The sequence below is a fragment of the Pinus tabuliformis genome, chromosome 3_2, assembly GCF_031772625.1.
Source record: "Pinus tabuliformis cultivar Carrire ecotype Pingquan chromosome 3_2, CPIR1, whole genome shotgun sequence".
Taxonomy (NCBI): domain Eukaryota; kingdom Viridiplantae; phylum Streptophyta; class Pinopsida; order Pinales; family Pinaceae; genus Pinus; species Pinus tabuliformis.
Window position 1 is genome coordinate 848,374,262 of NC_142302.1, and position 27,610 is coordinate 848,401,871.

The 27,610-nt window shown below is 36.9% G+C and overlaps 2 pseudogenes; both read right to left on the reverse strand.

Annotated features, from left to right (window-relative positions):
- Window positions 1-1,313: 1,313 nt before the first annotated feature.
- LOC149183332 (uncharacterized) lies at window positions 1,314-2,755 on the reverse strand (annotated as a pseudogene).
- Window positions 2,756-6,965: 4,210 nt separating this feature from the next.
- LOC149183333 (magnesium transporter MRS2-1 pseudogene) lies at window positions 6,966-7,661 on the reverse strand (annotated as a pseudogene).
- Between the last annotated feature and the right edge of the window lie 19,949 nt (window positions 7,662-27,610).

Genomic DNA, 27,610 nt, shown 5'->3' on the forward strand with positions numbered 1-27,610 from the left:
CAAGGAAGGAATGGCACCATGTTGATGATGAGGACAAGGATGATAAAATTGCAAGATGGATGCAAGAAGGCTAAGATCAAGAGGGAGCTAACATTTCCTATGATCCTCAAAAGATAAGTAACTTATATCTCTCTTCCTTGATTATTGTTGTTAGCTAGCCTCTTGTCTTTGCTTCTCTTTGCTGGGTTATAATCATTCTTCCGTGACCTCCTGGTGAGGATTGCAGGTACATAGCGAAGGTTGCCAAGGCTCTGGAAACAGATGGAAGAAGTGGAAGAACAAAGTAAAGCTTGTGACAAGAGGATATTCCTAGAATTGGTGATGTGTTGAGAGATATTATACTAGATGTGATCTTAAGCTTAGAGGGAGGAGGCAGATCCAAAAATATGAAGTATACCTTGATCGTGTCAAAGGGAAGTCAGTGGAGATTTCCAAATAGATCTACAAGATCTAGCATGTAGCAGATGGCAATGTTACTACAAAATCTAGTAGGCTTTGGAGAGAGACACCCTACAAGACTAAAAGCTAGACTACGTGCTAACAATGGGGTGGAGGCCTAATGTCACCTCAGCCAAAACCCTTGCTCTTTACGAACTTTCACTAATGGGAGGAGTCCCGATACAAGGGAGATCACTTAAAATGGATATGCTAGGTATAAGGTACAAGGTGATCAAGCTACGACTCATTCAAGAGAGAGACTCAATAATGTTTCAGAGCTTCAAGGAAGCAAAACACTCTCTAAGAAAAACCTTAGAAATCAAGGTTCAAGACCTAGGGTTTTGAGGTTTTTCAATGGTGATAGGTGTTCACAAGGTCAAGAACAAAGAGAAAGGGTTCCTTGCAAAGATAATAAGTTATTCCAAGGCTCATGAAACCCTTAACAAAGTCCTCAAGTTGAGGGAGAAGAAACTAGGGTTTCCTTCCTAGGGAAAATTTGAGTGGATACCCACCAAAATTATAGGTCATGTATCCAAGACCCACCTCTTGATGTTTAGGTTCTCAAACCACCAAAAAGCCTCCTCCCTAAAATTTTGTTCCAAGCCCTAGTTTTTTTCTCTAGCCTCAAAAGGACCAAATTTAAGGAGATAAATTTATCTTGGAAGTTGACCTGGAAACATTAGATGGGATTAGATATTTGGGCTTAGATGGCATAAACATTAAACTCTGTAACCTCATAAAACACAAGAAGGGAAAAGCAGAGTCAAAATATGTAATAGATATTGCCCTCTCATATCAATAGCAGCCTGGAAGAGAGGAAAATTTTAGAGTTAAATGTGAAGAATATCAATAGATCAAATTGTTTTAGACAAATTTCAAAGCCTAAGCTGATTGAGCAATTGAAGTTCCAATCTTCATTATCTAAGGAACTTGGGTCTGGGTTTTGTGGTAAAGTCCTCCGAACAGGTGGACTAGAGAAAACTAGGATAACAAATCGAATTTTAACTACCTGTGTAGTTTGGAGTGGAAAAGGCACCAAATTGGTGTCATTTCTTAGGAAATCCGAATGAGGCCTTTGACAGGGAGGGGCTAAGAAAACTAGTATTGATGTCCTTATTGTCACAGGTCCAACCATTGATGAAGTAGACCCATAGTATCTAGGTGCTAAAAAGGATGACCTAGGTTGAGGAATAGTTTGTGGCATCCATTATTGTTGCCTTTGCTGCTACTGCTGCCTATGCAAACCCCAGGATTGCATTGAATTAGACCAGGGTAACAAATTGTTAGAAGCAAATGTTGCAACCCACTCTGATACATTGGAAATTCCTAATGTAGGAATGTTGTTATCCCTTGGGATATCACCTTTAATCCATTCCTCTACACCTCTCTCAAGTTCTTTAAATGGGGTGGGCACTTGCTGAGATGTTATTCTATGTACAGTTCTATCATTTGCACCAGCTCTGTTTGCTACAATAACTTCCCTAGACAGTGCTAATGGAAATGGAAATGGCTCTTGCAGAGAGCTCCCAACACAATCACCAACAAGAAATCTATTAGCTGCAATAACGTCCCTTGAGAGAGAGGAGGATGAAGGTGAATCATAAAGAGAGACCAATATATTCCTCTGCAGAAAAATAGACATAATTAGGGGGAAAATCCTAGAACCAGACGATGGCAGAGTAGGATGATGCAACTGTTGCTGACAACGATGATTGTGACTAGAACTGAAGCTGGAACAACCTTGTGCGGGAAAATCATAAGAAATCCATTATGATGCTCCTCCAGCCCAGGGTTCATAATGTTGGTGTTCAACATAATGGATTCTACTCTCTCTCTCTTGGTGAGCATCTTTCTCTTGGATGTTGAGTGTTGTTGTTTCAGCTGTTGGGCCAATTGTATCTCCTTAGACCTATGATGTGAAAATGCTCTGGCAATAGTGATTTTCTCCTGCTCATCATTACATTCTCCCTCTGCTGGTGTCTGTGAGCAAAACCCAAGTTGGTGTGCCACTACCATCCCACAAAACTAATAAAATTAGCATTTATAAATTAGACATACTAAACTATTTAGTAGCAAGGAAGAAAAATGTTTCTCAAATTTCATAGGATAACACAAGCCCGAAACTGTAATACCTATTATAAGAAAAATACACCTTAAACTATATGTAAAATAGTAAAATTTTAGGAAGCACTTACATTATTTTAAACTTGACCAGGCAATCATGGCAATATCCTTCAACTATTCATTTTGGTTCTGTTCCTCTGATGCACCTGAATACCCAGCCAGGAGTCGGCTAAGAGAACTTACCACATCTCATCTACTCCCAAAGTTTTCGATCGAAATACCTGCTATGGTATTGCCTGGTAGTTAGGTATTGACTCAAAATAGGGTAGTAGGCAATTTTCCATATCGATTGGTAGATGATTATTTTCATATCATCTTTCTTAGATCTCCCAAATGAGATCTCATGAAGATATTTCTTCTTTACTGCATGTCAGAGATTGCCTTTCCTAATTTTTATATATCTCTTATTTGTCTCCTTTCTTGCTACATAGAGATGAGAGGACTTTTAAGAGTTCCTTCTCATGAGTTTAAAGGAGACCTGTTCACTGACTTCCCTTATCTATAAGGATTTTGTCAATCCCTTTTATTCCATGCAAGATAACTTGTCTATCCTATAGATCTCCTTGCATTCATGAAGTCATTTCAAAGAAAAAATGATTACAAATCTTCAACTCACATTTTCTTTAAGTGACATAGAACTCGCATTTTATGTCATTCAAATGTATACAAATCTTCAACTGAATGTAACAACCCTCCAAGACCAAGAACTATCCTCCAAATGCAAGAACACCGAAGTCTGCAAGCAGAATAATGAAGATCTTCATGTCGCCTCGAAAATGAATTAAATTAAATAAATGGAAGTAATGCCAGCTCAATAAAATAGTCATGACGGTTCATGAGTTTATGTTGGCTAGCATATATGGACATAACCACTATAAATACCCATCTAGGGTCAGTGAAAATACACGAAGAAAAAATCTCGCATGCCTTTGAAATTTCGCATATAGGAGCAAAGTTGTAGTAGGGTTTGATTGCAACTTGTTTGGGTTTTAGGTGCAGTCATGATCTCGGGTATATGGAGCAGGAAGGAGGAATCTCAGACAAGTCTTCAGCTCCGGGTGAGGACAAGATCTCGACATATCTCTGAGACCCTTCGCATGACTGTAAGGTGCAGTTCGCGGATCATTGTAATTTCGGGTGGGACGATAATGACTTCGGGTGACACAGTAAGCTGTTATAGTGACTGTAAAGCCCTCGCATATATCCCTGTAGTTTTGATCTAGGCATATATATGTGTATCTCGGTGATATCACAAGATTACAATCTCGGCATGATAAGGAGTAGTAGTAATCATTATAGTCTCGACTTAAATGGAAAGTAAGATCTCAGTGCAGGAAAGAAAGTAATCACGATTTCGGTGAACCTAATTCATGGCAGTCAATGCATATATGTGATGGAAAGAATCTCATAATCCTTATTGTCTTCATATAGCCTTGGTCTCACTGTCTCGGCTTAAGAAGCATCACATTGATCCTATCGTTGCCCTCACTATCTTGGCACTTTTGTCATAAAGTACATTCTCTGCTACTCATAGTCAGCATGATGATGTTTCCAGCTAGGGTACAGTGATGATCCAAATATGGTGTAGCAGCAATGAAGCCCTCGGTGCATTGATCAAGGATGAAAATCAAGGTCACGATAATGATCTCAATGAAAAAGCTGAGATCACCTGTGTGGCAATCTCAAGAGACAATCATGGCGCAACAATGATGTCAACAGTAATGAAGATCTCAGTGAGGCAGAGGTGCAACAAGGATGATGATCCCAACAACGATGAAGAAGAGGATCAATGTCTTGGTCTTGGAGAGGAAAATTGTGTCAAGGGTCATGGTTTTGGTATTCTTCAATGGAATCTCTATAATAATAATTTTGAGTGGGTTTTCCTCTCCAAGAGGGAGAGGTTTAAGCCAAATATTTGTGTTCTTGTCTCTTTTGTTTTTGGTAGCAGTTTGATGAAGTAAACACACCCACTAATAATGGATGGAACATTAAGTTAAGATAAATTGTATAAATGCTTCACAAATTGTTATCATAGTAAAGAAGAATCACCTTATTATGTTTTCCCTAGATTCTTCAACATGGTATCAGCTTCCTTCATAGAGAATATGATCTTCTAAACTGATAATTACTTTCCAATGATTTCTTTAACCAAGTTCACTTATGTCACATACATCATTAAGTAATTATACATAGAAAATCTCAACAATAATGCAATAATGATATTAGGATCATAAAGAGACAACCAAGCACAAACGAGACACAATTTTACACTGTGAAAACCCAAACTCGGGAAAAATCCAACAATATTTTCTTAGGAGAAATTGTTCAATTCAACAAAAGTACAATCTGATTTTCCAGTCAAATTGACTACAAAATCTGCACAGGCAAAGTTTGGCCTTACTACTGCTGCCAAGAATTTTGGTCAACCTCAGTCAACAGAGCTGAAACTCAGCCTACTGCAGCTGCCCAGAAACTCGGTCAATTGCCCAGGAAAATTGGTCAAACTACCTCGATAAAGCTCAGTCAACTACTTCAGAAATTCGTGCAAACAATGCCTCAGAAATTTCAGTCAAAGAGTGATCAACACTGGTCAAACTTCATGCTTCTTCTCTCTCTCCTTCACACGTGTGGACTAAAAACAAATGATTTTGTGTGATCTGAATTGATGCCAAAAAAATGGAGGCCGAGTTTGTATTTATAGTGGTCATGAGGTGCCTAAGGGGCACATCTCCTCGTGCTGGACTGACTTTAATTTTTTTGGAGGCAAATTTGAATCAAATTTCTTCTTCTTAATTTTCTTTTAGGGTTGTGACTTGAGTAGCTGGGAATACTGACCACAACTACCCAAAAAAATTAACATTGGCTATAATAAAATTTGGGAGAAAAGGCATAAAAAATAGAGAGTTGAGAGAGTGTGGGTCCATTGCATGTAAGCTAAGGCTGACTGACTGAAAGAGAGGAAGGTGCAAACAAAACGGTGGGAAGATCATATCTGTAGCCCAGTTAAGCCAAATAAGAGATAGTGTGAGAAGGTAATATCCAAGGCCACCAATTCAAGAATGCTATGGTTGTCTGGGAGGTCGTGAAATCACCAAAAATTTAGAAGCCTAAGGGCAATTATTATAAGCATTGGTTTGCAGATTAATAACATGCTAGAGTTTTATTCCTGTGAGGGTTTCTCCAGCTTAAAAAATTTCTATGCATTGTGCGATGTTGTAAGTGTTGTTGCACATTTATCTGTCTAGCTTTGCTTGGGTTGCATAGAACAGAGAGATCCATATAAGCATGCATGCATGGGTATTTTCTTCCCATAGTAGTTCAATGAAATCCGTAGTGAGATACATTCTGACTCGTCCACTGGAATACAGATCATAAATTCATCCTTTGGTGAACATAGTTAACCTTAATAAAAGCACAATTTGATGTTAATACAATAGTTTGGACCAAGAAGAGAATAAAATGTTGGCAGGGTTAAACTCATTGTTAGTTTGATACAGTACCTATTTATGAAAATAAATCCATTTAAATGAATTCATTGAGACTTTAGAAAATTTAATGTTGGAAAACTAAGCTCTGCAAGGGCAAAGTTTAAGAGTTCAACTCAAACTTGGCAAAAACTTTGTCGCAAAATAATTAAAAATGATGTCATTTCCTTCAAGTTTTGGCATTTATTTTATACCCTAGCAAGTTTTTCCATCCACTCATGAGTTGCACTCATTAGGGAGAAAATAACCCATGAGTACTCATAAAATCAACTCACTTTTGGCAAGTTTGACTCATGGACAGAGAGTCAGACTCAGGACAGAGTTAATTTGGCTTGACAACAAGCCCAAGTATGGTTTGGCTTGGGAGTAGACTCAGTTATTTTTTTCACCTATTAAGAAAATCCGAAAAAATAACTTTTTTATGTCAATATAAGAAGTAATCTCAAAATTATATACAATTGTTCACCAACTGCGCATGAGTTTGTATCAAAAGCTGAGGCTTATATCTCCTATACAAATTGACTAAACATGTCACACAAAATAACTTCAAGAAGTATGAACATAAAATAGCCCCTAGATGGGAAGAGTACATTATCCTTTACTATTGGCCTTCACACATTTGACTGTGTAGGCATTGGTTGCAAATTCAATTGACACTTTTAACGTTTCTAGCTACGTTTCTACACTTCCATTCCACTACATTTTTTGATAGCTTTTGTCAACATTTCACTGCAATTGAATCTTCAGCTTTTGGCCAAATCCCATGCACTCTTTGCACATAGTAGAGCAAGTGCAAATACATGCATGGTATGAACATATGTATCAGAGTGAGAGAGAGAGAGATCTAGAAAACAAATCAGGCAAGACAGGAGTTAAAGTATTACTAAACAGATTTCACAATTAATAGAGGTACAACAATCATGATATGAGAATATAAACAAGTTTGTTACGTGCCTGGATATCTAGAAATGTGCAAGCTTCCTCCAAAGCAACCTCCAGTGCCTTGAATTCAAAGGGAAAATCATCTACAGATGAACCATTGTAAAGTTCAACATCACTAATTGATTTTTGTTGGCTAGACTGTGCGCTGCTAGACATGGCATCATCCCTCAGTTCTTGTCTACTTGACACTAGTGGAAATCTTGAGCTTCCTTGTTCTCTAGAATGCCACATATTGTTAACCATGTCATTTCTAACATTCAGACACCTCTATAGTTCTGCCACATATTGTAGAACATAGTTATCCAATGAATTCAACAACAGTACTTCATCAGCTATGATTATACACCTTATATGTTCTAGATTCATAAGAATTTCTCTCTCTCATCCCATAATAGTGGAAGGATATACAAATAATGGATCCAAAAGGCGAAGATCCCTAGTTGGAAAGTCACAACGCTTCATTATTGTTAATTTATCTATGTCCAAAACTTGAGAACTCCCATTTTTATCTATTCTTATCCATGATCGAATCCCCTGCCCTCTCTTTTTAACTCCCAAAAGGTCTAGTCCTTGAAACAGAGGCCTTCCAGGCATGGTTGATCGACAAGGAGCTTCACGTGCCATAGAAACAAATGGCTGAGGAGGAAGAAGGGGCTATTTCAAATCTGCCATATAATACTGCTTTTCAGGTTCTGAGAATCTGTTTTCACAGGATCAAAGTCTTCAAACCTGTGTCTATAGTTATTGATAAGTGATATGTGCCTCTGAACAATATATTTCCTTCTGAGGTTTTATATTTATTTTGAAATAAAGGGTTTGCAAGCCCCAATTCTGAAAGCATATAAAGATCATTGCCTTACATTGCTATACGTGAACCTTGCACTGAGCTCTCCAACTCTACTAGCTCATAACTGCAAGACTCCTTGAACAGAGATAAAGACAATTGACCAATGCCATTTTACCAGATCAAAATATCACAACCATTTCCAAAATGTGTCCTCATTTCATGAAAGTATATGTAGATTGACTTTGGGAAACAAAGAAAAATCTCTAGCTCTTGAAATCTAAACAAGTAAATGTCCAAAGTGAACCTCCAGTAGGTTCCCAAATGTTGTGAGCTTGAAGTGTAATGTTTGAAGGCGACGTCCCTTGATATTCAAAACAGAATTCAGAGTCATCTCAAAGCAAAATTTCACATAAGTTTATCCTAAGTTCCCAGTTTCAACTTTCAACCCACGAATACAGAAATCCCAGATTGCTCGAAAGTTGATCTTCATAATAAATAAAATATCTTCTAAAGATTCATCTGTGGAAGAATCAACGAGTAGGAAGAGAAGCTAGGGCTCCAAGATTTGAGTAGCAAAGGGGATGGATGTATGAAAGCTGATAAACTATTTTTGCGGTTTGTTCCCAATGGAGAAGTGGAAACAGACACCCAAATTACTTGAATTCATTAATGGTGCTGGAATCGAGTAACTCGACATATATGTATATGTTAATGGTCCCAATATCTCCCAATCTATCTGGCTTGCCCACTTCGACATCTAGTTCATCTTTCTCGTTTCCTCTCGTGTTTATAAGAACTTATTGTAACCCATCATCCAAAATGGCAGGTGCTAACCGCTAACCCAATCTCTTATTTACCATTGCAACCAAATATGACTTGCAAACTAGGAAATCAGGGCCGTTGCAAGCAGATCCAACCTTCGAACTGGAAATTGGGGTGATTGCAATCAAAACCAACTTCTCCAAACTGGAAATCGGGGCGATTGCAATCAAATCCAACTTCTAAATGACGTGAATAGGTTTTTTGGACTGTTTATCCGCCTTATTTTTTAGGGCTAAAATATAATATTTATCTATTTTTTAAATAAATTTTGTGCTAACTATAGAAAATGGGTGTAATATAAGAAATTCACCCTTCCAAAATATGAAATCCCTTAAATTTCACCTTTGGGCTAAAATTCGCCCCTAAAATTTTCTATGGGGCCAAGCCCACAAGGGGCCAGGCCCTCAGGGCTCTAATACCATGTTAAATTTGCATAAGGGAAATCTATATTACATTGATCAAATATGATATTACATATATATAGGAAGTGTTGTCTCGAGATAGGGAAACTATCTTGGACACACAATCAGTTGGTTGATAGAATATCTCAACCACACACCAAACTAGGGAAACCACTCCTATAGATTAGGAACAGACTCTTTACATAGAAAGTCACAATTGAGACAAGTAGGAATTAATATTTCAACACAAATTACTTAGGGATTTTTGCTGCTATCATGATAAATTACCTCTCTCTCTCTCTCTCTCTCTCTCTCTCTCTATATATATATATATATATATATATATTAAGAAATTATAAAGCATGTAATTACAAATTACTTAGGGGCTTTTGCTTCTATCACGATAAATTACTTCTATATGTACCTTCTTTTCTATATCTTCTTAGTCTCTTTCCTGGTGTTGTATTGTCATCATCTAACTTCTCTCCACTACATACCATATGATCTTTATATCTATTATGATAATACACTACTAAAGCAAGTACATAAAACCCATGCATAATTTGACATGAATATTAAAAGGCTTATGCAATGATATGTGGAGATCAATTCAACAAAAGGTAATCAAAATCACCAAATTTACGCTATCTCAATTTGATTCAAGTGAATGTTGGTGTAAATACTTAAGTTGATGTGATCACATCCTCCTACAATCCAATAGCAAAATTGTTTACGGTTTTGGTATCATGTCTTGTTTTTCCACGTACCTATGGATTTTAGCAAAATTGTTTATGGTTTTGGTATCATGTCTTGTTTTTCCACGTACCTATGGATTTTAGAAAAATTGTTTATGGTTTTGGTATCATGTCTTGTTTTTCCACGTACCTATGGATTTTACGTACATGAGTTTACACACTTTTATTGCAATGGCATATTCCTATGTGGTAGAAAATAATAAACCCATTATTCTCCAATGTTTCCTCATCTCCCCCCACCCCCCTTTGGCATCAATGGCAAAGGACTAGGGTACTCTCTTGCTCACATTTTCTATTTAAGACATCTTCCCTATAAGGAGATATAACAAGCTACTCACTTCTCCGCCACTGTTGTGAATTCATTCTCATCCTTTTCTTGTGAGAAGCCAATGGATAATCACTCTTCATCTTCCAATTCATTTATGTACCAACAACAACGCTGCAAATGTCACTACTGCTATTATTTCTCATGTGACTATTCACACCCCCCCTATTCATGCTTACCATTATCTCCATATCTTCAAGGTTAGTTGTTCCATTGACTCCAATATTTGAGCTCTTCTTCCCTTGGAAATTTCACTTTCCATGGCTACTTTTGTGCATGGTTTTGGAAGCTAGTGATCATGCTTTCCTTAAAAGAGTTGTCCAACATACAAGAGGCTTCTGCTAATGAACCAAAGAATACCAATTGACATAGATATACCAATTCATAACTAAGGAACATGAAAAGATATATATTTTCTCCCCCCAAACTATTTACACTATTGAGACAAACATCTACCAATTGTTTACTTAAATAATTATTTATAGGATTAATCATGTCTGCTACTTAAATGAAACAAGAGTAAATCATATAAGATATGCAGACATTTCATTTCCTACTTTGCTTGAGAAATCAACTCTTTTGCAACTCCCCCTGAGCTTATGCATTATCCTTCTTTCTAATCTTTGGACTTACAATTTCCTTTAAACTATTTGACATTTGTCATCTTTCCTCTTCCTTGAGAGAAATTCTTCTAGACACGTCTTTTCTTTTAGGCATTTTAACACACCACTCTTCTGTTGTAGGTAATTTTCTATGATTATTCTCTTTTTTTATGTAACTTGAGCTTCTGTTGTGTAATTCCCCCAAGACTATGTTGGCTTCATTCTCTCTTTCTTCTACAACATTATTATATACGAACAAATGAATTCATCTCAGCAACAATCAATGAACCATATATTTCCTTAAACATTTATATGCACCAATCTATATATTTCTCCTTGGTGTTTTCATATGTCAACTTTGGCTTCACTTGAATCCATCCTCTTCTTTTCAATGAGCTAAACTAAGGTTCTATTCCCCCTCGCAGATTTTCTCCCTTTTTCTTCCATACCTTAGTACGCTGAGCCCATATAGGGGAATCTTCTTTTAATTTCTTGTTCATCCTGCTATGAGTAAGTTGTTTCTTTTGTTTTAATTGTCTTAAGGAACAAAGCCAAAATACACATCTTCTTTATTTCATCTTTTTGCTTCCATATCTTCTTGTTGTCTACTTGCTTGTTTCTCTTATGAAAGTTAATTGGGTGGCTTTTATTTTCACTCGCTTGAATTTTATGATGGCCACCTTTGATACCTTCAAGGAGATTCTTTGGTTTACCATTAATCTTATTAGGTCTTGGCTAATCCATTGCACAACTTCTAGCATATAACACAAATTCATATTCTTCTTTATTTTATGCTTATTTTCCTTCAATGGCTGAGTTGCTTCTTTTGTTTTCTCATTCTGAGAGAGAGGCCTTATCTTGCTATATTTTCATTTTGCTTCTTTGTGCCCATAATTTTCACACATATAGCATTCAACACAATTTAAGAGAGTAGTAGAGGAATTATAATTCTTAACATTATTCTTACGTTATCCTCTATTTCTACCTATGTAATCATCTCTTGGGATCTTATATGCTTTCTTGTTTCTTCTACTCCACATACCATGATTTCTTGCATAATATCTACACTCTATTGGTTTATGTCCATAATTATTGCAAGAAAAATAGTAGCCATTAAACCAACTTTGAAACCTGAGAGTATTTTTGCTTTGATGATTTTGTCCTTAAGGGGGAAAGGATCTCTGTTGGTTCTTCATTCATTATCTATAGCTATTATGTTCTTGTTTATATATATATATATATATATATATATATATATATATATATATATACATTTGTTATTTAATGTTCTCAGTGGATGTTGCTTCTTATGGTTGTTATTCATTTTTACTTGCTGTAGATTTCATTGCTACTGTTAATGTCCATCACTTCCTTTGACTACATTGTTTGTATACTTTTTATCTTCTTCAACATGGTTGTCTACTTCATTACCTTCTACCTTCTTAGAGCATGATTCTTCTTTAAATCCTAGACATGTCTTGATAAGGGGATATCTCTAACTATTGAGAATTTCATTCAAGATCTTGGTACTCTTTTCAAGCTTTTGATATCGAGATAGCTGGTCATTAGCCTTTTCTAAATCATATCTCAATGAGACTATCTCATTTTCTAGCCTCTCACAATAAGATTTTCATTCATTCAACTAATTTGTCAATACATTCATTTTGTTTTCTTCTTGTTGAATCTTCATATTAACAATTGTGTTATTTTCATCTCAAATATATTGATCCCTTTTTGAATCTAAATATTCTTCCATGGGCATGAGAATTATTCCTTCTCCATCAGTACTAGGGATGCTCTCATTTTCTTTTTTTAGTAGTATCTTGATCTGCTATTTCTATGACTGTAGGTCTTTATTCATTATTTCTAGATCTATCTCTTTCTTCAAAAAATGTATATGAGCATCTTGAAGATAGATGACCTATTCTTCTACAATTATGGTAAAATAGTAACTCACATGTAGATTTCATCTCTTTAGTATCTTTATTATGGAATGCTTTATTCTTCTTCTTCCTTTTATTCTTTTTATCTCCAAAATTCATTTTCGGGGTGATGATCAACAATTTGAGTATTTATGACAATAGGATATTTTCTAAGATCCGATTTGTTACAAGAGTAGCAATGGTTTTCAATATTTATTGGTGTTGATTGTTTTTCTCCTCTATATATACATTGAAACTTATCTAGCATTTATTTTGCAGTTTCACAATGTCTCAGTTTATCAGATTATGGATCTAATAGCCCTTTCAAGATAATATTCTTGGCTTCAATATCATATTTTTTGTTCACAACATATTCTATAGATAACCCTAAATTTAAATCTAGAGCCATCAAATAGGCTTCCATTCTTATAATTCATAGTAATTACTCTTAACCATTCAAAAATGGTACTCTATCTAGTGTAAGCCAATTCTAGTTAGCAATGATCCCTTTAGATCTACCTTCCAACAAAGAAACCCATTATGATACCAATTTTTGGAAACTAAGATAATATTGAGAGGGGGTTGAATCAATATCATGGACAATTTTAACATTTATTGCTAATTTATAATTTTAATTAATTTATCATTCAATCATGTAAGCAACATCATAAATAAACACATGAACCACACAGTAGCATCATAAACATCATACACAAATGTAACACATAGAGACATTGGATGTACGTGGAAACCCATAAAGGGAGAAAGCCACAAATATTCTTCTCTTCTATGTTTTCAATCCTTGATTACTTCAATTCACTGGCACCAACCAATAGGAGACTTTGATCCCCTTTTACCTTGTTATGCAAGCACCCATTTGCAGGAGAACCAACCCCTATTTGTTTTATTGACACCAACCAAAAAGAAGCAACAACTACTATTTGTTTTCTAGCACCAACTCCCTATTTGTTTTGTTGGCACCAACCAGTAGGAAGCACTAACTCCCTACTTTGCATGCACCTACTCGCAAGAGTCATTAACCCGCAAGTTGTTTCTTAGGTTCTCACCTAAAGGAAGCACCAACTACTTGATGTGTAGGCACCAACTTTTTGAACCTTACAAAGCCCTTTTTCATTCAATTTCACGCTTAGGTCCATAGGTGCTCTATTTCATTAAACTCGCTGCTTTCTTTACTTCAACTCTTACTTAGCCTGATATCTTACAATATAATCAACATCCTCAGACTATTTACTTTCTCTACATTTTTCCTCACACTCTTCAAGTTCTCTCAACCCTCCAAAACCATTACAACAATTTAATATCTGCAACACACAAAATTTGCATTCCTAGCCTCTATTCTCAATTACAACATTAAAAGTCTTGGATCATTCACCCTCTTCAAGCTCTTTCTCGAGCTACATCTGCTCTAAAACAACCTCCTTCCTTTCTCCAACTGATTCACCTCTCACAATGCACAACCACATACACTTCAATTTAGTCTAACTATATTCCCCCACAACGCTCTCTCAACACAACAACATTTTGTTCATATCAATTATTTACACATGGCTTAAGGAGAAATTTCATTTACTATTACATAGCTTGAGGATGAAATTCATTTAATTTTACACAACTCAATGATGAAATTCATTCTATTACACAACTTGAGGATAAACTTCATTTACACTTACATAACTCAAGGAGGTACTTCTCATATCAGATGCAATCAACTACAATGCTACCATAGAGCTCATCTTGGTGCTCTTTCTCGGCCTCTGATTCTCAACAAGGATCACCAACTATTTCCATAAGTCGTGCTTCCATTATGACCTCTGGTACATATTTATCTTGTTTGTGTAAACTGAACTCAGTTATCACAACAAAACAAATCTCTACTTCAACTCTCATTTCACTCTATTTTGATGCCCAAAATGCCAAATTTTGTTGGCCCAAAATTATCAACTCCTTTAGCTATTTGACCAAATTCGTGAACCAAAGTATTATCTCGAATTAGTGTTGTAATATAATATCTAAATTGGGGCCCACATATCTGGCTCCTTTTCAAACTTTCCTTTTGCACTGACCCTCAGATGTCCCAAATTTCCTTGATATCCAAATAAATCTAAAATCTGGATCTATTATCCGCACACCATATCGCTTGCACCTTGAATGACCTGGATACTTGGATGGCTTGAACCTAAGTCTTGTTTTGGGCCCACTTCCTAGTCATCGACCCTTTTTAGAAAAACTATTAGCACATGAATACTTCACCAAAGAAGCCCTTGGCGTGAATCCCTTTTTTATGTCACATCACCTCCTACATCATATGTTGATGTCCTCTCTTCCACATGGTAATATTTTTGGTGCCACATGTCACTCATATTTGGCCCACTTAGCTATCCAAAAGGGTTATTTCCACCTACCATGTGTCACTCTTTGGCTGCCACCTATCTGCCATGTGTCTCTTTATCATTGTGCCACGTATTTCTGCCTCATCGTCGTGAGTTATCTGCCACATGTCACTAGTATGGAAGGGGGTTTGGGTGCTATGTTTTTCATTGATTTCCTTTATTATTTGAAAATCTCTAAAGGTTATAATTCCCATTATATGTTAGTGTTGGAAACTATTTTCGTCTAGTGGCTCTTGTCAACCATGCCTACTCCATGTCTAACACTTATAAGCCACAAAATGTTTCATGGTGGGACATGAAGTTATTTTTCAGGTAACTGACATATCTCCATCTAGATCTTTTTTTTACCATGCCAATGTGCCATCACACCCTTCCTCCATAACCTTTTCAACTTCAAACTCGGTGTGATGTCTTGATGTGTCAACCCTGCTGAGTTATCATGCCAATTTTTCATACCATGTCATCACACTGTCGCGTGTCACACTATGAGTGGTGTCATGTGTCACCCAACAAAGGGCCACTTGGACTCTCGAAGTGCCAAATACACATGCCACACGTCTAGGGAAAAGTTTAACTATGAAAGTTTATTTTAAAGTTTAGAAACTTTGGCGAATAATACTAATCCCTAATATGAAAATTCTAAAACATCTAATGTTTTTTTGTTTGTTTGAATATTTAGATTTATAATTACTCTACATTAGCCTATATAAAATTTTGGTGATTTTCAATGTAAAATACTTTTATACTATAAATTTTGGGCAAATATTTTTAGAAAAAATGGAAATTTGCGGATCTGTTTTTTGGAAAAACAATGGAAAATTAGCCCACCTGCGAATATAAGTCCCTAAAATTTTCCCTACACGCATATGAAAAATCATCATGTTGATGCCATTACCACCTGTATTCTAACTCATCTTCCAACTCATCACTTCCCTCTAATCACGCTTCACCATCCGTCACTTGCCACATCACTATCTGTATGAAGGAAATGCTCAAGGTCTAGTGATTTTTTAATGTTTTCTTTGTGAAATTAAAATGGCTCGGATTCTGCATTTGAACACTTGTAGTGAAAAAATGATTTTTTGCCCTACGCCTCCATTAAGTGGCCAATGTGCCCATCACCCACTTCTTGTGAGCACTTGGTGCAATGTTTTGTGGCACGATGCAGTTCATATTAATTAATGTGAAAAATACCATTCTATGGAATATGTTTGTCGCCCTGCATCTTCGTTCTGTCATCAAAACCACACACCTCCTAACTTTCTTTACTATTTATTAGATTAAACATTGCTTGATTGAATGTCCTAGTTAATTGTGGGCACCCCTTGCCCACTCAACTGTTAATAAAGGGGGTGATCCTCAATTTGTAGCTTTTACGAATAACGCCCACACACTTTCCATGAAGCACACCATAACCAAATTTCATTTTCCTTTAATCCAAATGATTGAATTAATTTCACCCCCATGTGTTTGAAAGTTAATAGGGGGGTGGTTCACAATTTGACATTTTTTGGAACTAAGAGGCTTAGAACCGTGCCAAACTTCAAACCACCATAACTACTTACCATTTAGGAGTTTTCCAAAGTACCATAAGTTGATATTGGTAGCTTGGGAGGTACTCCAAACCCTAGGGTACAAGGTTGTGGAGGAATTGGCACCACAAAAAGGGCTTTGTGGGCTAAGTACCCAATAGGTGGGTTTTGCACCCAAACTTGTGGGTGTGAAACCAAGCATTGATTTGATGATTTACTCCTTGGAGAATGTGTGGCACCCTTAGCGGAGCAAGGGGATATAAATAAAACCAATAGATAACTTGTCAAATGGGAGAAAATGTTTTTTGTTTGTATTCTAGTGGGCTAATTAGCACCAAGATCAACTCGTCTTGACTTAAGTGGTGTCTCTTGGTGGGCTAGATGTCCACCCTAGGAAATATGTAAATAAAAGGGAGTGAAGACCTCATTTGGCATCACCAAGAGTGTAACTCATCTTAGTGGAAGAACACCTCATATTAGCCGTAGACATTTGAAGCCTAACGAAGAAGAGGGGGAGACCTAGTTTGGTTCATTTCTTATGATTGTTTGGGATGAGTCAAGAAGAGGAGCAGGTTGAGTATTGTAAGAGAATATTGGGTATTTTTGTGTGAGTTTTTAAGTGGTATATTTCTATAAGATTAGGTTTCATTCAATGTGTATTCTAAAAGGAGGTCCAAGCCCTGTAGTATCAGTTTTGAAGGGGCCAAAAGTCCTAATAGTTGGCTAGAAACAACCCTAGAAACTAGCACATGGAGGAAGCTTGAAGGAGGAGGACCATAAACTTGAGGAGGTTTTTGGAGTAGAAAGGAAGAGCTGGCATGGAGTGACAAAAGCCCTAACTAGACCAAGAACCTACAGTGTTATGCACAGGCCCTGTGATGTATGAAGATGTATGAATTTGTTCTTCCTAAGTTGATGGGTTCTAGGTTGGTGTAGTATCCAATTTGGATAGAGTTTGGTTGGCATCTTAAGGACAAGGGACGACTATAATAGGTGTCAAACCAACCCTAAGATTGGTTCTAGTAAAGGATTTCTTTACTATTAGAAGGGAAGTATAAGAGGAGGGTTGTGAAAGCTTGAAGGAATAAGGGAAACAAAGAAGGCTTATGAACAGGTTCTATATTATTATGTGAAGAAGGAATTTATGCGATAGAATAAGGGCGACATTCGTACCCTCGAATTGTCTTCTTATAGCAACAAAGGAAGGCTAGAGTGGGAAACCAAGGAGCTATTCACAAATAGATTTGTGAACGACTACAATAATACCCTATGTGTTGATGACTTTATGGAATGAGGAATATCTGGAGGGAAAAAACTTTTGTAGCCATCTTCAGTGACCTAAAGGATGAGTGTTGACTAATAGAGTCAAATTGGTGGAGCTGCAAATTGGAAGCAAAAGGACGAGCAGTTGTGTTCAGGGTACATGGATTGAAAGGATCTCACGTCAACTATATCAGTGAGTAGGTCAATTGGTATCTTATTTGGGGTATATTGGTGGTCATAGTTGTTGACAACAAACCCTAGTTGTATTTCTTGTATCAATGATTGTATGAGAGCAATGACCCTAGACTATTGTATTAAATATTGATTAATATAATGAAGTTGGGCTGAAAAATTGTAAAAGTTTTCTATTGTGCACTAGTATTTTTGCTATTGTGTTTATTCCATTGTGCAAAGCATTTTGTTGTGGCATTTGAGTTGGTTGTGTCAAAGATTGTAAGACCCAAACCTAGATTCTCTAATGTCATAGAAATTCAACATGGTGTTATAGATACTTTAAAGGGACATTGAATTACAGTGTACATAACATAGCATACAATTCAAGAGGGAGTTGGTTCCATTAGTGTTGAAGGAATAATAACAATGTCAAAGTTTCCGGTTGGTCTACGGTATGGTGAGAGGTTAGAAGGGTTGTCCAACTATAGTCCATGGAAGGAAAGGATCAAGTTGGTCTTGATAGTGACCAGGATCTGGGACTTTGCCGAGAAAGAGATCAAGAAGCTGTCTGACCCTAAGGAGTTGGAATTGTATGAAGAGATGGATACAGGGGCCGAGCTAATCATCCTAGATGGTGTTAAGGATTCTTGGATACCTCATCTGTCTAGGAAAAAAAATGCCCATGAGATGTGGAAATCTCAAAAGGATCTGTTCCATAATAAGAATGATTACCAATTGTTGGTATTGAAGGATAAGTTGAAGGCCACCAACATGATAGAGGGTAAAGGAGTGACTTCGTATCTGACAAGATTGTCTTAGGTTCAAGATGAGCTCATCGCCATCAATGAGACTATAAAAAATTATGAGATGGTGAAGATTTTTTTGAAGGGGAAGGAAGTTGCAGGAGCTGCCACTTCTACTGAGATAGATGATCTCTCCAGGAGATTGGAGAGTGAGTATTTTGCTCCAATTTCTCATTTATCTAAGGGTTCCATTGACGAGGCTGCATGGTACATGGACAATCATGTTTTAAAGAATATGATAGGTTCATGTGATGTGCTTGAGACTCTAGTTGAGTGGGACTCAAAGTTGCACATGGTGGTGTGTGACAAGAGTCAGAAAGAGATCAATGGATTAGATGTTGTGCCATTCAGAATCGAGTTAGGTCAGTTGATGTGAGTTCGAGATGTACTATATGCATCATATTTCAAATATAACATATTTTATGTCTTAATGATTGATCAGAAAGGGTTTGATGTGATTTTCTAGGATGGTAAAGTGAAGCTCAGGCCCAAAGGCTCTAGCTCTAGTGGAGTGGTCATTCGAGTTAGAGAGCATGGTCTATATAGGCTAATGAGAAAGCCTATAGCTAATAAGAAGTAGAAGCAAGAGAAGGTGAAAGTACTAGAGCTTCAGGGGGAGCCAAGTTTTAGCGAGAGTTTACAGGTTCAGAGGGATAATGTGCAACCCAAGAAGAGTGCGTGGTTAGTGGAGAGCAAGGGTTCTTCTACAAATAGAAAGAAGGGACCATGGGATGACCTAAAATCATTTTAGGTGAAGAAGAAGTAGGAGGATTCTTGTGGCAGTGACACTTCCAATAAATGCGTAGTTCATGCTACAGGGTATGCTGGAGTGGTAAGTGCCAGGAGTTGGACCAATGTCGCCAATAGTGACAATGATGAAGAGTTACTTCCTAGTCTTGGAAGCACCTCCATCGCTAAGAGGGAGCATTAAGATTGGTAGCTTGGGAGGTACTCCAAACCATAGGGTACAAGGTTGTGGAGGAATTGGCAACACAAAAAGTGATTTGTGGGCTAAGTACCCAAGGGGTTAGTTTTTCACCCAAGATTGTAGGTGTGAAAGCAGGCATTGATTTAATGATTGGATCCTTGGAGAATGTGTAGCACCCTTAGTGGAGCAAGGGGCAGTAAAGAAAACCAATAGAACACTTTTCAAATGGGAGAAAATGTTTTTTGTTCGTATGCCAGTGGGCTAATTGGCACCAAGATCAAATCGGCTTGACTTAAGTGGTGTCTCTTGGTGGGCTATCTGTGCACCCGAGGAAGCATATAAATAAAAGTGAGTGAAGGCCTCATTTTGCATCACCATGAGTGCAATTATTCTTAGTGGAAGAACACCTCACATTATCTGCAGACATTTGAAGCCTAGTGCAGAAGAGGAGGAGACCTGGTTAGGTTCATTTCTTATGAGTTTTTGGGCTGAGTCAAGTAGAGGAGAAGACCAAGTATTGTAAGAGAATATTGTGACATTTTTGTGTGATTTTTTAAGTGGTATATTTCTTTGATATCAGGCCACATTCACTGTGTATTTTGGAAATAGTTCTGAGTCCTATAGTCGCAGGTTTGAAGGGGCTAAAAGGCCTAATAGTTGGCTAGAAACAACCCTGGAAAACAATGCATGAAGGCAACTTGAAGAAGGAGGAGGGCCACAGACTTGAGGAGCTTTTTGGAGTAGAAAGGAAGGACTAACGTAGACTAACAGAAGCCATAACTAGGCCGAGCATCTACAATATTATGCACAGGCCCTGTGATGTATGAAGAGGTATGCATTTTTTCTTCCTATGTTAATGGTTTCTAGGTTAGTGTAGTGTCCATTTTCAACAGAGTTAGGTTGATATCTTAAGGACAAAAAGAGAGGAACGTAGTAGGTTTCAAATCAGCCCTAAGATCAGTTCTAGTAAAGGATTTCTTGATTGTTAGAAGGACAATATAATAGGAGCTTAATGGGTTGTGTCCTTGAAGGAATACGGGCAACCAAGAAGGCTTATGAACATGCCCTAGCCTACTATGTGAAGAAATACATTTTATAGTAGAAGAAGGGAAGCCTCCGTACCCTTGACTTGGCTTCATATAGCAACAAAGGAAGGAAAAAGTGGGCAGCCAAGGAGTTGTTCACAAACAGGGTTGTGAACAGCTACAAGAAGGCCCTATGTATTGATGACTTGATGGACTAAGGAGAAACTAGAGGGAAAAAGTGTTTGGAGCCATGCTCAATGACCCAAAGGACATGTGTTGATGATAGAGGCAGATTGGTGGAGAACCTGATTAGAAGCGAAAGGACCAGAAATTGTGTTCAGGGTACGTGGACCGAAAGGAGCTGAGGCTGGTTATATAAGTGAGTAGGTTAGTTGTTATCTTGTATAGGGTATATTGGTGGTCATAGTTGTTGACACCGACTCGTAGTTGTATTTATTGTATCAATGATTGTATGAGGGTCATGATCCCTAGTACATGAGTCCTAGACTATTGTATCAAAGATTGATTAATATAACTAAGTTGGATTGAAAAATTGTAAAAGTTGTCTATTGTGCACTAGTTGATTTATTTCTATGTTTATTCCATTGTGAAAAGTAGTTTTTTGTGGCATTTGAGTTGGTTGTGTCAAATATTGTAAGACCTAAACCTAGATTCTCTAGTGCCCTAGAAATTCAACACCATGTACCATTGGAAAGGTCTCTCAGAGAGCTATCTAACTATACACTTTGCAAGATCACTTGAGATGATTATAAGTAGAGAAATTCCTCCAAGATAGGCCCTCAAATCAACATTATATAATCACTAAAATGCTCTATAAACATTAGAAACAAATTAGAAATGATTACTTGACATCAATGAAAACCATGATACTCTCCAACAAGCTCCCCATGAACTTAACACTACTTGACATCAATGACACACTTTGCTCAACATCAATATAGTAATGACATAAACAATGACATTTTGTATGAACAAAAATAGTGTTGAAAATTGGCAACTACAAGATGAATTTTCCATGGAGAACCATTCGTTGACCCCACTTGGAGACCATCCATCACACATCTCACATCAGCAAATGGGTCGTACATCTCTTAAATTGCAGGAATAACTTCAGACATGTGAAGGAGAAGAAGTTTTTCTGATTTGGCCGAGATGACTTTAAGTTTTGGAGTGTATTGACTAGTGTTGATTTAGTTTGAATTAGGCTTATTTGACTTGGCTTGACCAAATTATTTCAAGTTCTGGGAGGCTGCATTTACTGTGATTTTGACCAAGATTTTTCCACTGTTTTGACTGGGTTTGTCTAAGGAAGGAGGCTCGATTTCATTATTGGTTTGACCGAAGTTTCATGAGAAGTTGTACCATTGAATTTGACTAGTTAGGGCAACCACCCACTGTTGTTTACTATTCCTCCAGAGGTCAAAATTTTGTAGACTAGTACCTTTGACCAAAATTGCCTTTGTCTCTCATTGTTGATTCATTTTGATTGGTTGAATTGGAAAGTCAAGGATTTGTCCTTGACTGGTTGATAGATTTACAAATTGGACTACATGTCTCTTGCTAAACATTGATTGACTAATAGAAGAATAAGAATTGATCAAAGGGTTTTCCCCCTTGTGGGGTTTTCCCCTGGTCTTTGACCAAATCTCTATGTCTCATTGTGCTTGGCTATCTTTTATTGTGAATTTATTGTTCACTGTTCTATCTATAATTGTTTTACTATTGTTGGGGTGACTGTAATTGAAGAAATTATTTTAAAGTGATTATATCAACATAGAACACTGTGAAAATTAACATGGTATTAGAGTTGAGGTGAATATTAGCCTAAGAATACTACAGAGCACCCCTTGGAGACACTCTTTTATAAGATTACTAATCCAATTTTTGGGAAATATGTCTACCTCCTACTTCAAGATTGAGGAGAAGTTGAATGATGCCTTTAATTTTTCTGCCTGAAGGAAGATTAGATATTACATTGCATGAGAATGATGTTATGGAATGTGTGAAGGTCCAAATAGCTGAACCTCTGGAGAATTCCAATGCTAGTGTTAAGTCCAAGTACAAGAAGTGTGAGATCAAGGCCAATAAAATTATTATTGACTCTCTTAGAGATCATATCATTACTTATGTGTCCAAGATGAAAAAGTCAAAGGAAATGTATGACAAATTGATCGCAATGTGTGAGGTCAACAATCTTACCCAAGTCATTTTTGTGAAGATTCAACGTCGTGATATCAAGTTTTCTAATTCAAAATCTATTACAACCTACTTCATGAGGATCTCCAAGATAAGGGATCAACTTATTTCTATTGGAGAAATTGTATTTGATAAGGAGTTTGTGCATATGACCCTTGGCGGGCTTCCCATTTCTCGGGAGACATTCATTACTAACATTAGTTGAAAGAAGGAGATCCCTTCATTTGATGAACTCTTGAAGTTGTGTACTTAAGGAGAATTCATGCTCTTTTCCAGAGGGAGAATCCAGAGGCAAGATGAAGAAGGAGAGCCTACATCCTTTGTAGCTAATGTCAATAAAGGAAAATGGAAAGGGAAAGGAAAAGGAATACCTTTCAAAGGGAAGCCAAAGAAGCCATCCCCACCATTCAATAACAACAGAAAGGACTCTTCTAGAATCCAATGCTATAGGTGTGACCAATTTGGACACATTTATCGAGATTTCCCGTGATAGAAGAAATGCTCAAAGGCTTGTAAACAACAGCTATAATGGCTAAAACACTAACTTTAATAATAGAAGGATAGGAAGAGATCCTGCTACCCATGCAAGCACTGAAGAGCTTGAGCGCCCTCAAAAGAGGACTAGAAATACAAGGTATATAATAATGTTGTTGATTCTCAATTTGAATATGTTCTTGTTGTTTCTCTTTCTAGCTCTTATTTTGATAGCATCAATGGTCAGATGGTCAATAGTAAGGAAAATAGACATTTTATTGGGTATTGTGAAGTCCTCTCAAATTTGGTTGAGAGGGAAACCAATTTGAAAATTTTACTTGGGGATAAGTTTTCTCATGATGTCAAAGGATCTGGATCGAGTATTTTCATTTGAATTTTGGTCAAACCATTCATCTACATGATGTGTTATATGTGCCAATATTGATAAAGAATATTTTATCCATATATGCCATGGAAGAAAATGGATTTAGAGTTGTATTCATCAATGGAAAGGTCATTGCTTGGCAAAGGGGATCTAACATGAGTTCAACCTTCACACTGGTGTTTGAGATGAAGGAATTTATAGAGTTTGTGGATGACCAATTCAAGCATTGGTCCATGACACTTCTAATTAGTGTGAACTTTGGCATCAAATATTTTCTCACCTTCATTATAAATATTTTCCTATTATGAGCAGGATGGTTACAAGGATACCTAGGATGTAGGTTGATCATGAAGGAGTATGTCAAGGACATGCTAGTGGGAAGAATATCAAGGGACCATGGTCCTTCTAACAGTAATAGATCCAAGGAGACTCTTCATCTCATTCACTTTGATCTTTATGTGCCCATGCTCGTGAAATTTCTTCTATGATATTTATGTTATGCGATATTTATTGATGATTGTTGTTATAAAACTTGGATCTTCTACTTAAATACCAAGGATCAGGTTTTCGATGTGTTTAAGGACATCAAGGTTCTCATAGAAAATCAAATAAGGAAGAAGATCAAGATCTCAAGGACAGATAATGGAGAAGAATATACTTTAAATGGGTTCAAAGACTTCTGGAGAGAAGCTAGGATTAAGAGGGAGGTCATTGTTTCATACAACCATCAACAAAATGGAGTTACTGAAAGGAAGAGTAGGACCATCACATAAGCTACCAAATTCATGCTTCATGATCAAAATCTTCCTATGTTTTTGTGGGGAGAAGCTACAAATACTATTGTATATGTCCAAAATATTTTGAAAAATGTAGCCAAGAAAGTCTCAATTTGATATTCCCTTGGTTAAATTGAGAAAATTTGAATTTCCACATCAACAAACAACTTGCATGTAGTCAAATTATGTGACATGGATCTTGTCACTTAGTTAACTCAGTAAATTTGAGTTAGAGGAGCTAGAGTTCAATTAAGCATGTGTGATTGCTAATTTGTAGCAATCAGGGTCAATTATTTTAAGTTATTTTCAATTAAACTAGTTTTAACTGTTGGAGGAACTAGTGGAAGGTCAGTTGTGCAGTGAGACTTCAGTCTAACTCAGTGATCATCTTGTTAACTAATCAATCAACCCAAAATAGCTAGTGAATACAGAGAATTCAAGTTCCCTAGCTATGGTGGAGATGCCAAGGCAATGTAACATTATTTGTAGACTAGTCTTGAGTGTACAATTCTTGCATGTAGTTAGATGATCAACCTTGGGAATTGTGAAAATTTTTTGGAGGAAATTCCTAAATAATAGGGGGCCTAATTTCCTCAGGAATTGCATAAGGAAATATGGGCTCAAGAAGAGGTAGAAATTGACTAATTCTGGGTCAGAGCTTCTCAGTGAGTAGAGAGATATGTTATTCACTTGAAGGTTGAACTCAAATTGAGCTAGCAATTGTAATACTTCTCTCTTCATCAGATTAATGAAAACATGAACAAGGGTTTTTAGTAGATTACTTTCCCTTGAAAAGAATACTGTGTTCATGTGTGTTATTTATCATTGAATGTTTGTGATTGATGTTCTAAAGTGTGAATTAAATTCTGCAGAGTAGTAGAGTAAGAGTATGTCTTGTGATTTTGATTAAAATTTCATGAGCAGTTGCAATTCTACACCATAATTTCTACATGGTATTGGAGTTAGAATAGAACAAGAATTTTGAAATAATTTCTCAAAAGGATTGAATTTGCAGTTCAGTGTAGCAGGATCTCTACAGAGTTGGGAAGATGACCTTCAATGGGCGGAGACTAGAGTATGCCTTGGAAGGCAACTCTAATTTAATTGCATGGAAGGATCACATGGAGGTGGTATTGGATGACAATGGATTTTCTATAATATGTCAAGAAAGACATTACAAAATGACATGCATATAATGCACAAAACCTAGCCCAATGGAAGAAATATGTAGCTAAGGCGAGGAGAATAATATTGGAGGGAGTACAAGACCCCACTGTCTCAAATATTCATGGGAAAGAAGTTGGCGCTCAAGGATAAACTTCAAAATATCAAGATGCAGAAGAATGACGCTATTTTGTAGTATCTAAGGAGATTTACACAAGTTCGTGATGAACTTGGTGGGGTTGGTGTTAATTTTGTAGAAGATGACTTAATAAGCCCAACACTTTTATGCCTTCCCAAAATCTGGCATAGCTATCAAGGATTGGTGAACGGGAGGGAGAAATTATCGAATTGGGAATGCTTATGGTCTGATTTGGTACAAGAGGAGATAAGGTGGAATACTAGAGATGAGACTTCATCAAAGGGTGAGGATGAAGAAAAAATTGCATTGGTTGAAAAGGGAAAGAAGGGAAAAGGGAAGAAATCTCAAACCAAACCAGAATCCAACCAAGGGGGGGGGGGAGAAAAAATATTTTTCCAAAATTAAATGCTTCAATTGTCATGAATTCAGTCACTATGCCACAAAGTGTCTACACAAAAATTTGAGCAAGAAGACCTCAAGAGGAGTAGTTGATGAAGGGATTCATAGTTTGAGCTTGACTTCACCCTTATCGGATGCATGTCTAGCACAGTGATGGGGAGCATGTGGTATGATGAGCCTCGATATTGCAACAAGAAAGCTGCAACTCCCAAGGCTACCAACTTTAATTATCAACCCGAGGTTCGTACAAACTTAAGAGGTATCGGCACTATATGTGTGGCATACAACGTTTCCTTCCTTTGCTGTCATGATGTAATGGAGTGCATGTACTTAAGTCAAATCCTAAACTAATTGCAAAAAATGAAATGTTCAAAATGCAACCTTAACCTATTACCAGAAAGGAAGTACAAGGAAAGAGACTGAAATCAAATGCTAAAAAAAACCATTTTCTCACTAACTGCTAAGAAGCTTTGCTTCAAAAGAATGCTAAGTTAACATGTATTCAATATTACTATCCTAAACATGCAGATTCAAACCATCAAACCTTCTACTATTATGCATATAAATGAATAAAATAAATATATTTTTCGTTGTCTTTTTTTCATGTGAGAGTGTGAAAGCTAATCTCTTTTGGTGATGTGGCAGGTGGCTTGGAGATGATGGTGAATGGTTAGAAGGCTTGGGAGACAAGTAGGGACCCTTTTCTAGCTTCCTAAAGGCTTTTTCCTCAATTTGGCCTCAAAACAGGCCACTACTGGAAAACCTACAAGATCCCCTGAAAACCTACATGATACAACCGTGAGAAAAAGGATGGATGTTGAAGGTGATGGAAAGCTTATGGAAGGTGGTTGGTGGATGGAATGAGGCAAGCGAGTGCCTAGGACCACTTTAGAACTCAAACCCAAAGTTGGGAGGTGGCTGGATACTCTCAAAAAACTTGGAGAAGTTTTCTTGTGAAATGATGAAATTGGTGAGGGTTTAGTGAAAGAGAGTGAGGACCATGGGTGGATGAAGTTGGGATGAGGTTGTTGACTATGAAATCTCTCTGTACTCCTGAAGCTTCTGCACTGCATCAAACATTGACATTTACCCAAAAATCATGCAAACAAGTAGAATTTCAATTATCTAAAGGAAATAGAATTTCATGAGCTATATTTTTTACTTCATGCACGAGGAAAACTTTGTAGAATGATATAAAACATTGATGAGATCTAATGTGAGACTGAAGATAGAAGAAATAGAAATCAAATCCTACCCTTGAAAACTAGCAAAAGGCTGAACTAAGTGTGGAGCAAGAGAGTTAAAATGGTCTTGATG